Genomic DNA, 16,470 nt, shown 5'->3' with positions numbered 1-16,470 from the left:
CTTTTGGTTTTCTCATCAATTCTGTCTTCCCTCTGCTAATTTAAATTCTCCTTCCTTTTGCTTGGTCATGCCCTTTTCATATCACTTTTCAACCTGTGTTACTCTTATTTGTATGTGTCTTCCCAGTATTTGCACATATTGTAGGAACGAAAAAGAAAGGAGCAAATGGACACAATCACCTCCAAAAAGTGATAACATTCAATAATAAGGCAAGAGGAAACCCTTCGGATTTTATTTATTTGTTTATTTCTTTATCTATTTATTTTGATGATAATGCTTTTACAGTTTTAAAAAGATAACAGCTCTGTCTCGATGAAGAAACCATATGGTAAGAAGACCGCTCAGTAGTAGAGGGTTGGTTATAAGCATTCCTGGAAATGAGGCCTAATTTAGGTATGCCTACTATGTAAAGACTCACTCCTAGCCAGTTGGACAAAGGGAGAAAAGAAAAGGAGGTAAAGAAGTGTGGACAGGGAAAAACGAAAAACCTGAAGCGTGATTAAGTAGATCTATAGGTGGTACATTGGTGGTCCTCCCTGTTACCCATCGGCAGAACAGGCCTTGACAGTGTGTGCATCCTAAAGGAGGCATCATTCTGCAGTCAAGGGCACCCATATGGGTTATAGACTCAGCTCCTGGGAAGAAACAAAGGCCCTCTGTAAGGCCAGTCTTAGAACTCTGAGCCTATTTCGGTAACAAAGAATTTCACCTAAAATTACAAAAGATGACTTAATATGGAAGTGTGTCTTTTATAGATGTGGTATATGTGGAAGCCAAGTTTAGTCTCTTTTGATATTTAAACTGAATAGAAGTTTCTCTTTGGAACCATGCCACACTTGGAGCTTTATCTCCATGCTGCAGTGAACTCTTATTTCACATTAGAGGTCTACTGGTTTGCAGCCCGATCGAATGGAAAGGAATAGATTCTGAGTCAGAATATAAAGGATGTAAGAACAATGTAAAAAAATGGCCAAAGTGGGTTAAAAATTCTATGCCGTTCTCTTCAAGTCTAAGTCTTTTAGTTTTGATTAAAAAGATCACAGAGAATGAATTACTTAGATCCCTTCCTAAGGGGCTTGCTAGCTTAGAGACCACACTGATAAAACCAGGAAGATTAACTACACTCCATTTCTGATATGTGGCCCAGATTCCCTTTGGGTGAATGATGGAGTCAGGCTTTGGTTACAAAGATCACTGATTAAGATTTTTCAGGTGTGGACAGGTAAGAATAAGCAAGAATAATGTACATGATGTATCTAATTGTGATCTTTCTTTATGTATGTAACTATGAAAATAATGATATAAATATGTATACTCATTTATATTAATTTATTGGAATAAAAGTGGGAAAACATTAAAAAATACTCACACCAAGGCAGAGTAAATTTTATAATCATCAAACTTTGATCAATACATTTAATAGAAATGTATTTTTCTCATCATGACTAAATAGAAAATAAACTTTCCAATCAGTTTGAGTTTCCATTTTTGCTCAGAACCTTTCAGGGCACCTGGGTGGCTTCTGACTGTTGATTTCAGCTCAGGTCATGATCATGGTTTGTGAGTTCAAGCCCCGAATTGGGCTCTGCCCTGATAGTGTGGAGCCTGCTTGGGATTCTGTCTCTGCCTTTCTCTCTGTCTCTGTCTCTGTCAAAAATAAATAAACTTAAAAATAAAAAAAAGTTTTCAATTCTGCTCAGTCATTACATACACTGGAAGACTTTAGAGCAATAGGATATAAACAGTTGTCACTTTGGGGGCACATGGGTGACTCAGTTAGTTAAGCATCTGACTTCAGCTCAGTTCATGATCTCACAGTTTGTGGGTTTGAGCCCCACATCGGGCTCCGTGCTGACGGCTCAGAGCCTGGAGCCTGCTTCAGATTCTGTGTCTCCCTCCCTCTCTGCCCCTCCCTTGCTCCGGCTCTGTCTCTCTGTCTCTCTCAAAAATGAATAAACTTAAAAAAATTTTTTTTAAATAAATAAAAAGAAAAAAAATTGTCATTTTGGTCTATTGTGCCTTCAAGTAACAAAGCCTATTTTATCTGCTAACTTTAATTACTGTGCATGGTTTCTTATCTGTGCTTGCCACTGGCTAATCTTGTCCTTCTTGTCATGGTCTCGGATGACACTGGCTGACATTCAGAAGACATTGGATATCTTCTCTTCTAGGGCTTGGAATTTTTCTACCCAGCTAAGAAGGCAACAACCCCAAGATCCCTCCATGGAAATGGTACTGTCCTTCTACTTGGCTTGCTTACTTGGTAACCGTATGAGTGTATCACTTATTCACTGGAAACGGGCTTAACCATGGCAATTGCTTTGTTAAATCCTAAGTTCCCATATTTTACAATCATTCACAGTGCTTTACAGAATCCCTTTTTATCTAAGGGAGTTTTGCCCTGCCCTTTTCCCCTTTGAACCATATTTGTATTATTTAACCTTAGAGATAACATACTTATGAATATTCTACCCTCTCAAACTCACATTCACTTGTGAATTCCAGACACTTTGGGCTACGGTTGGAATGTCTCTATGTCCATGATATTAATTCCTCACCATTCAAAGGGCTCTTTCATCTCAGTCTCAACTGGGCTGTTAGCAGTAAAGTCAGACTCTTAGAAGAGCCAAGTGAAAATGTAAATTGGTGTTCTTTTAGTTAACATCATTCTTGCTTCCCATTGATGTAAGCCTTCCATCTGGGTACTAGAATACAACAGTTTTTGGTGAGGACTGGAAGTGAGTCAAAAAGATGGCCTGTTGGCCAAACGATGAAAAAAAAAAAAAAAAGATGATTGGGAAAATGGGTATAAATTTCTAAGGTAGTGTCTCCCCTCCCACCAAAAAAATAAATGCTGCAAATGTTAGTTAAGTAAGGGACAATTGCATTTATTGTATGAATATAAAACTTTATAATACTTTATTGTTAAAAGTGCAAACCATAATCTGAGCTCTCAGTAAGCCATAATCACTGCTCACAGATCACCCACAACAAATATAATAATGATGAAAAAGTTTGAGGTATGAGAACTACCAAAACGTGACACAGACACACAAAGTGAGCAAATGCTATCCCGGCAAAAAAATGCTGCAAACAGACTTGCTGGAGGCAGGGTTCCCACAAGCCTTCAGTCTGTAAAAAACACAATATCTGCAAAGCATAGAAAGGCAAAGCACAAGAAATGAGGTATGCCTGTTTTTCATATTGTGAATATATTTGTTAAATATGAAAATGTTAGGGACTATGCTTAGGGAAAAAGAAGAAATTGAAAACTGCTCATAAAAGAAAATCGCTCACAATCCCGTCACTTGTAAAATTTGGGGTGCTGGCCTATTTATTTCCAGAATGCATGGTATTCACAGTTGAAACATCGTGATACTCAACAGGGTGCAAATTATAAATATTAGGTAGATAACATTTCTCATTAAGGAGTTTCTAGCTTCCATTATTTGAATTTTAGCAAACATTTAAATTATGTCTGTAAAAGTCTTCTTTCTGTATTCCACCTCTGTGTCTCCCTAAGTCCCTAAAGCCCAGTAAAATGTAGTCATTTTAGATATGGTTTATGTTTGAAATGACGACGGCTCTGAATACAAACAGATATTCATCAGCTAACAGTGGTTGGCAATCAAATGCTTATGAGGGCCTGGCAATTAATTCCTAAAATTTCCTGGGCAAAGATGTAGTAATACGAACCCCCAAACTTGCCCAAGCTGGCCACAATTTCCCCAAATGGCCCAAGGGCAAATTCAGAGTTGCCATAGTATTGCCCACTAGGGGAGACACTGGCTCACAGGCAGAGGAACAAATGAACGCAGGGGCTAATCTGTGCCCTAAGTGAGGACATCTCTTCCCCATGGATCAAACAATGCCAGTTTTCCTCTGCCCTCCAGCAAAATTACACAAAGGGAAATTATGCCTGACTTATCCACAAGAGTTTTTGAGAGTAAATAATGAAAAGGCTAAGGGAAAATTAATAGATTCAGTTAATTTAAACCTTCAAAATAAAATCTGGCTGTTTCAAAAGAAAGGCAAATGAGCCATCTCGGGTTGGGGAGACTGATATTCCGTCCTAGCAAAGAAATTTCGTTAGCGTTGAAAACAGTTTGGGAATAAATAAGCTGGCAGAGCTCTGCATGGTTCAGCACTGAAACTGATCTTACTTTAAATTTTACAAAGTTTCAAAAAGGTGGAAATATGGTAAAATGTCTAAAGGTGCACTTGACATCAGGCTCTCCTATGAATCAACTTGCTAAGCCAAATGGAAATGAGAGGTAGATCTTTTGAAGCTGAAATGAGTCATTGGGAGAGCTTCAGTCTGGGTGAGGAAGGACAAATTATAGGAATAGTGACCTAAACTGTGCTGCTCAGGTTACAGATTTATCAGGGAACTCTATTAGCATCTTATTTCGTGCTGTGCACCCTGTTAGATGTTTTCACACATTATTTTAAAAATAATTCTCAAAATAGATCCTGCACAATTATGTATTCTCATTTTACATATAAAGAAATTGGGATTAGGACAGTGTAAGTCATGTAGCCAAGGTCAGAGAGCTAATAAGAGGCCCAGCCATCCTTGAACTGTCTTCATAGGCCTGTCAGTTTTAATCCCCAAAGAGGTGTGGAAAGTATCATAGACTTCACACCACATACTCTGGAACAAGCTCCTACTCTAGCAAACACTGTTGATACAGTTTTTTTAGACACAATCTGAGGGAATATTTGAAAGCAAATAAATCTTAATCTTAATATCATAGTATTTTTCTATATGGAGTATAATATGTGTGATCGTAATGCACATCTCTTCCAAAAAAGATACGTTGGAGCTGGAGAAGGTCCAGTGATTGGCAGGAGAAACAAATCTGCTCTTAGGAAGTGATGTCTGTTCAACTAAGTGTATCTGTGATTGTATGCTGCTTAACAACATAATCACATCAACAAAACAAGTTCAAGGGCACTGTTATAATAGTCTTTCATATAAATATTAATTTGCACCTCCTTCTGTCTTCTCTTTTCAAACATGAAATGGATATCTGCTGTTTTTGGCCTCCTTTCCCCAACCAGTGTCTATTTGCAGATATGCTTTGCTTTTGAGCAGTCTTCCCCTCCTCCTGCACTTGGAGTTCATTTGCCCATGTTCTAAGAACAAAAGGGATGACCCGGACTGACTTGTCCATTCTCAGTGATTGGCTCCGTTTGTCGTGTGACTCAGGATGGTCAAATCAAAGTGAACCTGTTGTATTAGTTTCCTGCATCCGCTCTAAAGGATTCCCACAAACCTGGTGAAAACAACAGAAAACTCACTCACAGTTCCTCTGAAATCTATCTCACTAAGGCCAAAATTAAGGTGTCAGCTGGGCAATGCTCTCTCTGGAGGCTCTAGGGGAGAATCTGCTCCTTGCCTCTTCCAGCTTCTGGCGGCTGCCGACATTCCTAGACGTGTGGTCACATCACCTCCATTTCTACCTCCATGGTCACATTACTTTTCCTCTTCTGTGTGTGCAAAGTCTCCCTCTACCTTCTTCTTATAAGGACACTTGCGATTGCATTTAAAGTGCACCTGGAAAATTCAGGGTAATTTCCCATGTCAAGATTCGTGGGACACCTGGGTGGCTCAGTTGGCTAAGTATCCATGTCTTGATTTCAGCTCAGGTCATGAATTCACAGTCATGGTATTGAGCCTGGCATCAGGCTCCACACTGAGCGTGGAGCCTTCTTGGGATGCTCTCTTTCCCTCTCTCTCTGCTCCTCCCCCACTTGCTTGTGTGTGTGTGTGTGTGTGTGTGTGTGCACTCTCTCAAAAAAAAAAAAGAAAGAAATTTTATTTATTAAAAAAAAATTTTTTTTTACATTTATTTATTTTTGAGAAAAAGAGTGAGACAGTGTGAGTGGGGAAGGGGCAGAGAAAGGAGGAGACACAGAATCTGAAGCAGGCTCCAGGCTCTGAGCAAGTGGTCAGCACAGAGCCTGATGCTGGGCTCGAACCCACGAACTGTGAGATCATGACCTGAGCCGAAGTTGGACGCTCAACCGACTGAGCCACCCAGGCACCCCAAGAAATTTTAACATAATCATATCTGCAAAGACTTTTTTTCCATTATAAAATAGTATTTCCTGGTCTCAGGAATTAGGACCTTTTATCTTTGGGTGGCCATTGTTCAGCCTACTACAGCTGGGCAGAAGTAATGAAAGGAAACGTCATTTTTATTCTGGACTCAGGCGCTGAGTGTATGATCCTGCAGACATATTGCCACCAAAGGAATACCTGCCTGAGAAGGACCAGAAGGAGAAAGTGGAGCCCAATACAGGAGGAGTGGGGACCTAACGATATACTTTCAGGTGTCTCTCAGGGTCTCAGGTAGGCCAGCCTCTCGACATCAAGTTATTTGAGCTAGTAAATTCCCTCTTTGCTTAAGCCAGATTTTTTAAAATTTTGCCTAGAGAAGGACTAGCATAAATTACATCTCCACTATTAAAGTGTATCTTCCAGAAAAATACCTCGCATTAGGCCCATTTCGTAATCACAGGGGATTGGAAAATTTCTACTTAAACCCAATATTTTGGAATACATGTGCGTGCCTTTTAGGAACACTGACTCTGAGTCGAAGGTAGAATCAGGTTGTTCCTGAGTGCTGTCGGGTTTTGTTTTTGTTTTTGTTTTTTTTTTTACTTTTTCCATTGTTCACAAATGCTTCTTATTCTCTCCTTTCATGCTGTTTTTCTTTCCACATCACCTGACTCCCACTCGATTTCTTTTCCTTTCTCACTTCAAAGGTTTCCTAATTGAAATGTGCCGAAGCAATTGAAATGTGGTACCTCAGTGAATTACTGTCAGACCCCGTAACCTTTTGACCAGCTAGAATCTTGTCGTGAGAGGAGACCGTGTACGTTGGTGAAAGTTTAGAAGAAAGAATCGTAAGTAATTTCACACTGGTAAAGTTCTATAGGATAAGAAGATAATTTTTTTTTTTTTAATTTTTTTTTCAATGTTTTTTATTTATTTTTGGGACAGAGAGAGACGGAGCATGAACGGGGGAGGGGCAGAAAGAGAGGGAGACACAGAATCGGAAACAGGCTCCAGGCTCTGAGCCATCAGCCCAGAGCCTGACGCGGGGCTCGAACTCACGGACCGCGAGATCGTGACCTGGCTGAAGTCGGACGCCCAACCGACTGCGCCACCCAATCACCCCAAGAAGATAATTTTTAAAAAATTAAAAAATTATCCATCGATGACTTAATTTACCTTTTGTATTTGTTCTACCTATTGACAATGAATATTTGTGATATAAAATATTCTGAGCATATATGGTAAAATATATGATGCGGGGACAGAGATTTGGAATAATGTGAAGCAATATAGCTTTCAAGATTTAATTTTTAGAAGATGGCCTTTAAAAACTTCCAGCATTTCTATTGACAAGATGGAAGAATCTGGGCTAGGCAGGTAGACGTGTGGCAGGTTTGTGACCAGGTGAAAACTAGATTAAGGGGGCTCACCACCAATGTTTATCCAGAGGGGGGTCGCTAGGCTGTTTTTCATTTGATGTGTTGATTAATAACTTAAATCAGGCTAGAATGGTATATTTGTCAAGTTCAAGTGTGACATGTGTTAGGGTCAGGCGTAAGGCAGGGTAAAGATAGGAGTCAGAGGCTAAAAAATTTTAGCAGTCAAAGACTTTATTTGGGAACTAAGGTCTCGGGCGAGGTTCCGTGACTCAGGGAGAGAGAGAGAGAGGAGTCAGGGAAGTCGCCCCCAGGTATGGTGGGGTGGGGTTTTTAAGCTGCAGCGGTTCCGGGTTTAGGTCTGGGTGGGCCTTTTTCGTGTCAGGTCGTGCTGTCCCTGGGTGATTGGTTGACCTCCAGTTCGTTCTGGCACGCTACTAGGGGCTTTTCATTGGTTTGCTCTGGCAAGATGGCCGTCCCCTCTACTGTGGTTCCAAGGACATCCTAACAACATGAACTGGGAGAAACAAAGATTATATATTGAATGACCGAATCTAAAATGAAACCGACAAGCTGGATCTTGAACTAAATCTAATGAAACCAATTTGAAGTGGCCTCTATTGTAGATTAACATTTAACTTCACAAACCCAAGATGAGGAAACTATGGACTAACAGCACTTTCTTAAAAAACAAACAAACAAACAACTTAATTTTGGTTAATTTCTTGATCGACATGAGCCAAAAATGTGAAAAAGTTACCACGAGAGTTAACTGAATCATGGTTCTTGGACAGATCAACAGAGTCCAGGCCTGCAGGAAGGACCTTGGACCTCATCTCCAGTGTGGTCACTGTACTTGCAGTGAGACTCAAGTAAATGATGTTTGGTCCAAAAAAACAGTGACCTGGTGATGAACGTCAGGAAACCATGCCATTTGAGGCAGTACTGAAAGAACAAGGATGTTTAGTGAGAAAAATTAGAATTCTCAATTCTTAAAGTGTGTTTTCAAAATTTTAAACTATACGGGTTTCCAGGCCCCGTTCTCAGAAATTTGGATTCAGTAGTGAGGTGAGAGCCTTCACGAATCTTTTCAAACCTCTCCCAGGCAACAATCAGACAGATTAATTATTAAAACTCAGATTCTAGGACTTCCGGAGTATCTTCCAACTTCCTTTATGCTCCTAAGAATTTTCGCTTCCTGAACTGTACATGTCCTTAAAAATATTCCTTACAATGGATTTCTCCTTAAATATACATAATGTGTTTGCTTTTTGCCAAATACCAAGTTAGATTCCAGGGGATTGCTACAGTTTCTCACACCCTGCCCGGACCCCCAAGCCTCTACTCACTTGAGGAACTTTAGAAAATTCCACACCCAGCAAGCAGCCCTGGAGACTGAAAATACAAGGTGGGGCCTGAGAATCTGTCATTTCCGGAAAGCTTCAATGATACATAGAATGTCACATTCAGTGAGCCCTTTCATTTGCTAAAGAACTTTGTCTTTTGTAAATGGACAGGTTTTATTTCAGGCCCTGCTTAGGTATCAACAAAGGCTAAAAGGTTAACCAACACCATTTGGTTAATGAGTTACAGTTCTTTTTTTTTTTTTTTTTTCTTTTCATTTTTTTAAATGTTTATTTTATTTTTGAGAGTGAGAGCTTGAGCGGGGGAGGGGCAGAGAGAGAGGGGGAGACACAGAATCCAAAGCAGGCTCCAGGCTCTGAGCTGTCAGCACAGAGCCCAAAGCGGGGCTGGAACTCACCAACTGCAAGATCATGACCTGAGCCCAAGCTCAACCAACTGAGCCACCCAGGCGGCCCAAATCAGTTCCACCTTTTCATATGTGGTGGGTGTCCACCGACCCTCTACACATCTGCATGTGGCACAGAAGGGTCTGGGGGATCAGATCTATTATTTGTGCCCTTTAGTTGGTCCTCAGGATTTCACATGTGTCAACCCCATTACTGCTGATGTGAGTTATGTGCATTCAGCTAGGAAAGAGATCCTTGATAATTGTGGGATTCTGTGTTTGAAAAGCAAAGTCACATTTACTGTTTCAGACTTTTGTGAAGCCTTCCTGGCAGCCTTATTAATTTGCTCTTATTTTGGTAATCACTGTTCTTTCGTCTGAGTGGTTATTTTAAAATGGGAAAGGAACCTAAATTAGTATTTTACATCTTAAGACATACATTTGCATCCGTCATAAACTTTAATTTATACTTTGGCCAAATAATTTTAACAGTTGCTATAAAATCAGTTATTTAATAATAGTTTTTACTACCATATTGAATGCAGCAGGAGACAAGCTTAATAGCCTCGTGTCCACAACAAATTTCTAGCTATTATTCGTACATCCCACATGCCTTTGACAACTCCACGGACTAGTCAAATTCCCACTGATTGCATTATTTGAATCTTGCTAAAAACCAGTTTACCATGTGCACACAGTTTTTTAGTGACTACATCTGTTTCCCAACCTTAATTTCTTTTGCTTTCTCAGAGTTACATCATTATAAAAACTACTGTTATTTTCAATAGAATAATTTTCCATAATCATATATGTGCCCCTTAATAGGACATCTGGAATTCAATTCTAAAGCACAAAGAAGATAATGTGTGTAAATGAAATACACTTAACATTTATATTTATATTAGTAAACATAAGAGAAGATTTCTTCAAGGGGGTTAAAATTAAAAAAGCACACTTTAGACACATGCCAGGACAGTTCAGTCGGAAATTTTACATTGGGCAATTTAAGAAAAAAAAAAAGAAGTAAAATAAGAAAGTATAACAGTGTAAGACTAACCTGATCTCTGTTTTTGGCAACTGGCTCTTTAAAATTATGTTCATTTGCTCAAAAGCATAAATACAATTTAAAGTGACTTATCCAAGCCTGAGATGACTTTATCTGAATTTAAGAAACTCGAAAATTACTAAATCCAATTAAGGGACATACTCAACTTATCTAATTCGTATCTTCCAGAACACATAACACACAGTGCAGTTCTTGACATGTGGAGACAGAGTACAATATATGAGTGAATAAATGTAAGAACTTGTCAAAAAGTTAAGACTTTTTGAACTTGGACTGTAGGTTTATCTGACATTCTTTTTTTTTTCATTGAGACAATGACCCTTTAGTTTTTAATTTATTTAATTCAATACGTACTGATTGAATACTCATTATAGGTGTTTAGGATACAGCAGAGACTTACTGTTTTTCCTAGGATTATTCATTAATTGGCTAATTAACATTGAAGTGTAGTTGACACACAATGCCACATTAGCTTCAAGTGCACAACACAGTGACCCAACAACACATGTCATTCCATGCCCACCACAAGTGTCACCATCATCCACCCTCAATTTATTATATTTCCTAGGCTGTACTTTTCATCTCCACAACTTACTTATTTTATTACTGGAAGTTTGTGTCTCTTAGTGCCCTTCCCCTGTTTTACGCATCCCCTCCCCAACCATGCCTGCCCCTCAGGCAACCACCAGTTTGTTCTCCCTATTTATGAGTCTGTTTCTCTTTGTTCATTTTTTAGATTCCACATATAAGTGAAATCATATGCTCTTTGTCCTTCTCTGTCTGACTTATTTCACTTAGCATAATACCCTCTAGGTTCTTCATGTTGTCCCAAATGACAAGCTCTCATTTTTTTTTATGGCAAAGTAATATTCCATAGTGTACATATACACCACATCTTCTTTATCTACTCTTCTGTCAGTGGATACTTGTGTTGCTTCCATGTGTTGGCTATTTTAAAAAATGCTGCGGTAAACATAAGGGTGTATATATCTTTTTTTTTAAATGTTTTTATTTATTTTTGAGACAGAGAGAGACAGAGCATGAGCAGGGGAGGGGCAGAGAGAGAGGGAGACACAGAATCCAAAGCAGGCTCCAGGCTCTGAGCCATCAGCACAGAGCCCGACGTGGGGCTCGAACTCACAGACTGTGAGATCATGACCTGAGCCGAAGTCGGACGCTTAACCGACTTAGCCACCCAGGCACCCCTATATCTTTTTGAGTTAGAGTTTTCATTTTCTTCGGATAAACACCCAATAGTGGAAATACTGGATTATATGGTATTTCTGTTTTTAATTTTTTGAGGAATCTCCATACTGTTTTTTCACAGTGGCTGTATTAATCTACATTCCCACCAATGGTGCCTGAGGGTTCCTTTTTCTCCACATCCTCTCCAACACTTGTTATTTCTTCTCTTTTTGATTCCAGCCATTCTGACAGGTGTAAGGTGATATCTCATTGTGGTTTCGATCTGCATTTCTCTGAGGACTAGTGATATTGAGCATCTTTTCATGTATCTTTTGGCATTTGTATATCTTCTTTGAAAAAAAAAAAGTCTATTCAGATCCTCTACCCATTTTCACCCAGATTATTAGTGGGTTTTTTTGGTGTTATTTATATATTTTGGATACTAACCCCTTATCAGATACATCATTTACAAATATCTTCTCCCATTCAGTAGGTTACCTTTTTATTTTGTTAATGGTTTCCTTTGCTGTGCTTTTTATTTTGGTATAGTCCCACTAGTTTCTCTTTGTCTTTGTTTCCCTTGCCTGAAAAGACATATCAGAAACATGTTGCTAAGGCCAATGTCAAGCTGGCATCAGTTCTTGACAAATGAAATGCTTTTCAGTCTTTGAAAATTTGCAATGCCTCAAAATAGTGCGTGGAAACAAATGAAGACCAACCAAATGAGAATAAAGGGTATTTATTAAGATCTTGCTGTAGCAAGAATGGCAGGTACCATCACTTGTGTTTGCCCAGGATGCAAAGGCAGGTAGAGGACAGGGAAAGCTTTATGGTGGGAAGAAGACATGGCTTCAGGTTTGCCCTGCTTGGAGAATCATGGCATGGGGGAGCCATAAGCAGACTAACTAGAAGAGAGGCATCCTTTGTGATTGGTTAGGAGTGCGAATTTGGCTTTCACTGGTTGGTCCTAGTTGGAAGCAGGAATAAAAACTAGAACAGCTGTCAGTTATTAACCAAGTTCTGGCCATTTGGAGCCAATTGTTATATGGGGTAACAGTCTGATTTTCTACAAGGCTGAATTATAGCAGGTTGGCTCCCTGGGCTGGTTACTGTAGGTCATGGGTTGGTTTCCTAGACTGGCTGCTGCAGGTTGTGGGTCAGAGTTCTGTTTTTATATTTGGTCTGGCCACTGCCCATTTGTAAATTCAGTGTCTCAAATGCTTAGAAATGGGGCAAATTGTATATTCCAATGAACAAGAACAAATTAGGGTTGAGAAACTATAATGTTTTCCCCTATAACAAAAATATAGTTCGGCAATTTAGCTTTTTAAGGAATTGAGTTTATAGTTGTGTTATAGTTCCATATGCACAAAATCTATAATGATGAGCACATTATGGCAACACACACACACACACACACACACACCCATGCACACTTCCTATTCTTAGGGGCAATTGCGTTCAACTCTTGGCCATTTCTTTTGATATTGATCTTCACATATCTAAATATCATGTTTTCATACTGCTAATTTAAGACTTTGCTATTGAGTGTCCACCTTGGAAGATAAACATTCAGCTGTCATCATTACCTCTCACAACCACCACCCCTTTACCCCTACACGGTGGAACCACTACACTTCTGTGCTCCCATTCTCTCAACACATTTATGTCCTCATTTTGGTCAGATAAGTGTTCATTGTTCTGATCATCTAATTTCTATCGCTAGTTTATTCCAAACCCTATCTACCAATATCTAAATCTCCTCTCAGTATGTTTAAAGACATTATTCTATTAATTTCATCTTCTTGGGGACACCTCTTACGGACCTGCTGACTCCATCCAGTCTTCCTTGGTCTTCCTCACAGCTGTCATCCTGAGATCTCCCTACATTATAATCCTGAGAATTCTCTTTCTTGTGTTGAACCTCGTGTATCGCAAATGCTATGCCCTTTTGATGCTTGGTTTGCTGTCAGTAGTTTCCTTAGAAGGAGTTTATTGTTCTGAAACTTTGCATATTTGAACAAGTTTTAGTTTCACCCTCACACTTCATTGTAGTATGGCCAGGAACGCAATTCCAGACAGGAAATAATTCCCTTGCGGAATTTTGACAGCTTTGTTCTATTGTTTTCTAGCCTTTTGAGTGCTTACTGAGAGGTTGAAGTCATTCTGTTTCACAATCCATTTCCTGAAGCCATTTTTTCCTTCTCTGGAAGCTTGTGGTATCTGTTCTTTGTCTCACTGTTCTGGAATTGCACCACCATGTGCCCTGGTCTAGGTCCATTTTCCTCCATTATGCTTGGCACTCAAAGGGCTCTTTGAATCTGGAGAGCTGTGTCCTTCATTTCTGAGAAACTTTCTGGCTTTATTTGCCGAGGATTTCTTTCCCACAGTTTTCTCTTTTCTTTCCCTTTGGAACTTCATTTTCTGGATGATAAATGTTCCTCACCTAATACATTTCCTTTATTTCATCTCTTTGTCTTTCTGTCGTTCTTCCATAGGAATTAAATCTGTTCTCCTTTCACAAGTGAGTTCATCAGCTTTATTTCCCATCCTTCTTATTGAATCTTTAATTTCGGCTATTGTAGTTTTAATTTCCAGGAATTCATTTTTGTCCTCTGGATATTCCTTTTATACGGTAGCATCCTGTTCTTATTTGAAAGAAGCTCTATCTCATTGCTCTAAGAATGTTAGCAGTAGCTTCTTTTTAAGTTTTCATGTCTTTCTCCGATAACTGGTGTTGGTGTTTTCTGTTTATTATTGTTTTCTGTTAATATGATGTTTCATGTTAGAGATTTTCCTCAGCTTTCTGGTAGTCTCTGGTTCTCTGCTCATATTTAAAAGCGGGCATTCGATTCACTGCTTTGTGGGCCTTTAGTTGCAGTGGGGGCGGGGGGTGGGGGGGTAGTCTCAGCCTTGTAACAAATGTGCTCCTTTGTTGCGTGGTGGAAAGCTTTCCCCCTACCCCCTTTCATCACGAAACCTGAAAACGGCTCTGCAGCACCATCTGGATGACTTGGCCAAACTAAATCTCCCATCCAAGTACTAACCAGGCCCGACCCTGCTTAGCTTCCGAGATCAGACGAGATTGGGCGCGTTCAGGGTGGTATGGCCGTCGACTGGCCAAACTAAATCTCATGAATCTTCCTCACCTTTTTTTTTTTTTTACCTTAATATTTAAATAAATTTTAGTTATTTTCAGCCAAAAAAAAAAAAAAAAAAGTGGGGCATTTGATTCCCCCTTAGTGCCTCTGGGAAAGGATTTTTAACATCAGTACATGTGCTGTGGGTCCTGGGGTGGCCTCACAGCCCTCCGCTCAGCAACAGGGTCTTGCTAATTGGGTTGTCACTGGATGAAAGTGCTTGGGATTTAAAAGTTATTATCCCCTGGCTTTGCCCAACCTCAGTGACTTACTTGCAAGACTGACAGTGAAATGAACCGCATAAATCCTGGGGGGAAAATAAATAAATAAAAGTGGGGCATTATTTTATGATTGCAAACTGTACCTCAGTAGAGCTCTAAACTGGCAAAAGAAAAAGAAGGGGGGTTATGAAGCTGACAGGAAGTTCCAAGAACGCGGGTGAAGCTTGTCACCTTTAGTTAGCTACTGTATGGTTTCATTGTGGGAACCCCAAAGTCAGAATAACCCCAGGAATTATCTCTTGGTCTGGTCAGAGTCCTCAAAGAATCCTCCCACCTTCTATCTGGAGAGTAAAAGCCTGGTTGTCCATGTTCTGGAAGCTGAATGGGAAAAATGGGTTTCAAAATACATGCCCTACACTGCCGCATAAGCTCTGTCTTCAACATGGTAATTCCCACCCTTAGCTGTACCTGATGTCCCCAAGCAGTGCAGATGCTGACTGTCATGACTTTGCCAGAGCGTTAACCTCTAGCCTTTAGCCAGAGCAGATCAGCTGGCTACGTGAGGAAGGGATGACGAGGGTAGGTGGCTGTCAGCTCCATTTAAACCAACTTAACCAATCCTTCTGTTTGCCGCCCACTTTACCCCACTTCCTGAAGCCATTGGGTCTTTAGTGGTACAGATTGGGGTGCTTCTTGGGTTTCTCAAATGCCAGCTTACGATTTGTTTTCCCTTGTCCCGCTGGCTAAGTTGCCGGCCTTCTTCCTGCTTCCCCACTTTCAAAATTTACTTGCCATTGCTTGTTCTCCCATTTATTGTCTTTGTGGCTTAATCCCATTTTCTTTCCCTCTTGCCTATGTCTATTATGATTATCATTATTTGGGGCTTTCGGGAAGAGGCAAAAGTAAAAGTGTGAGTTTGATCTAACAGCTTTGACCCAAAGCACTGATAAATTTGTTGGCCTTTCTGCTCTCAATATCTTTTCCTATAAAAAGGAAATGAGATATAGGCTCGTGATACCATTTATAAGATACAATAATTTTCATCTGTATACCACTTTACACCATATAAAGTTTTCACGTGAATCTCACTTCATTCGCCTGATACTTTCATGAGTCAGTTAAGGCGGATATTGTTGGTCCTCTTATCTAAATGGAAACCTAGGATTGGGGCTCCTGGGTGGCTCAGTCGGTTGATTCGGCTTGATTCCGGCTCAGGTCATGACGTCGTGGTTTGTGGGATCGAACCCCACATTGGGCTCTGTGCTGACTGTGTGGAGACTGCTTGGGATTCTCTCTCTCTCTCTCTCTCTCTCTCTCTCTCTCTCCCCCTCTCCCCCCCCCCCACGTCTCTGCCCCTCCCCTTACTCACACTCTCTCTGTTTCTCTCTCAAAATAAAAATAAACATTAAAAAAAAAAACCCAGAGACCTAGGATGGTGGAGGTGCACGTGCCCAGGGGTCACCCTGCCAGCAAGAGGTGGCATTAGATGCAGAGCTTCTGTGTGCCACAGGGCCTAATGGAGTTGTTTGAATGAACAGAGGACAAGGAGAGCAAGGGAGCACCAGAGTTATTCTGGAAGCTGAAAATGTCCACATAATTTGACAAAAATGACAGTATTTGACAAAAATAAGAGATCCCCAGCTTCTGTCAAGCCAACAGTTTAAA

At 40.1% G+C, this 16,470-nt stretch overlaps 1 long non-coding RNA gene across 2 annotated transcripts in view; it reads left to right on the top strand.

Moving 5' to 3' along the window:
- Positions 1-16,470, top strand: part of LOC125149512 (uncharacterized) — a 73,436-nt gene that overhangs the window by 56,419 nt on the left and 547 nt on the right. Inside the window, exons 7-9 of one of the 2 annotated variants that reach the window (XR_007145950.1) lie at positions 2,172-2,232; positions 6,220-6,358; positions 6,775-6,915. This is a non-coding gene — a long non-coding RNA (uncharacterized LOC125149512). The remainder of the gene's footprint in view (positions 1-2,171; positions 2,233-6,219; positions 6,359-6,774; positions 6,916-16,470) is intronic. The other variant, XR_007145951.1, reaches the window with a different exon arrangement.

This window comes from Prionailurus viverrinus, chromosome D3 (genome assembly GCF_022837055.1).
Source record: "Prionailurus viverrinus isolate Anna chromosome D3, UM_Priviv_1.0, whole genome shotgun sequence".
In the NCBI taxonomy this organism is placed as follows: domain Eukaryota; kingdom Metazoa; phylum Chordata; class Mammalia; order Carnivora; family Felidae; genus Prionailurus; species Prionailurus viverrinus.
Note: the sequence above shows the minus strand (reverse complement) of the source record. Positions and strands in the feature narration are given on the sequence as shown.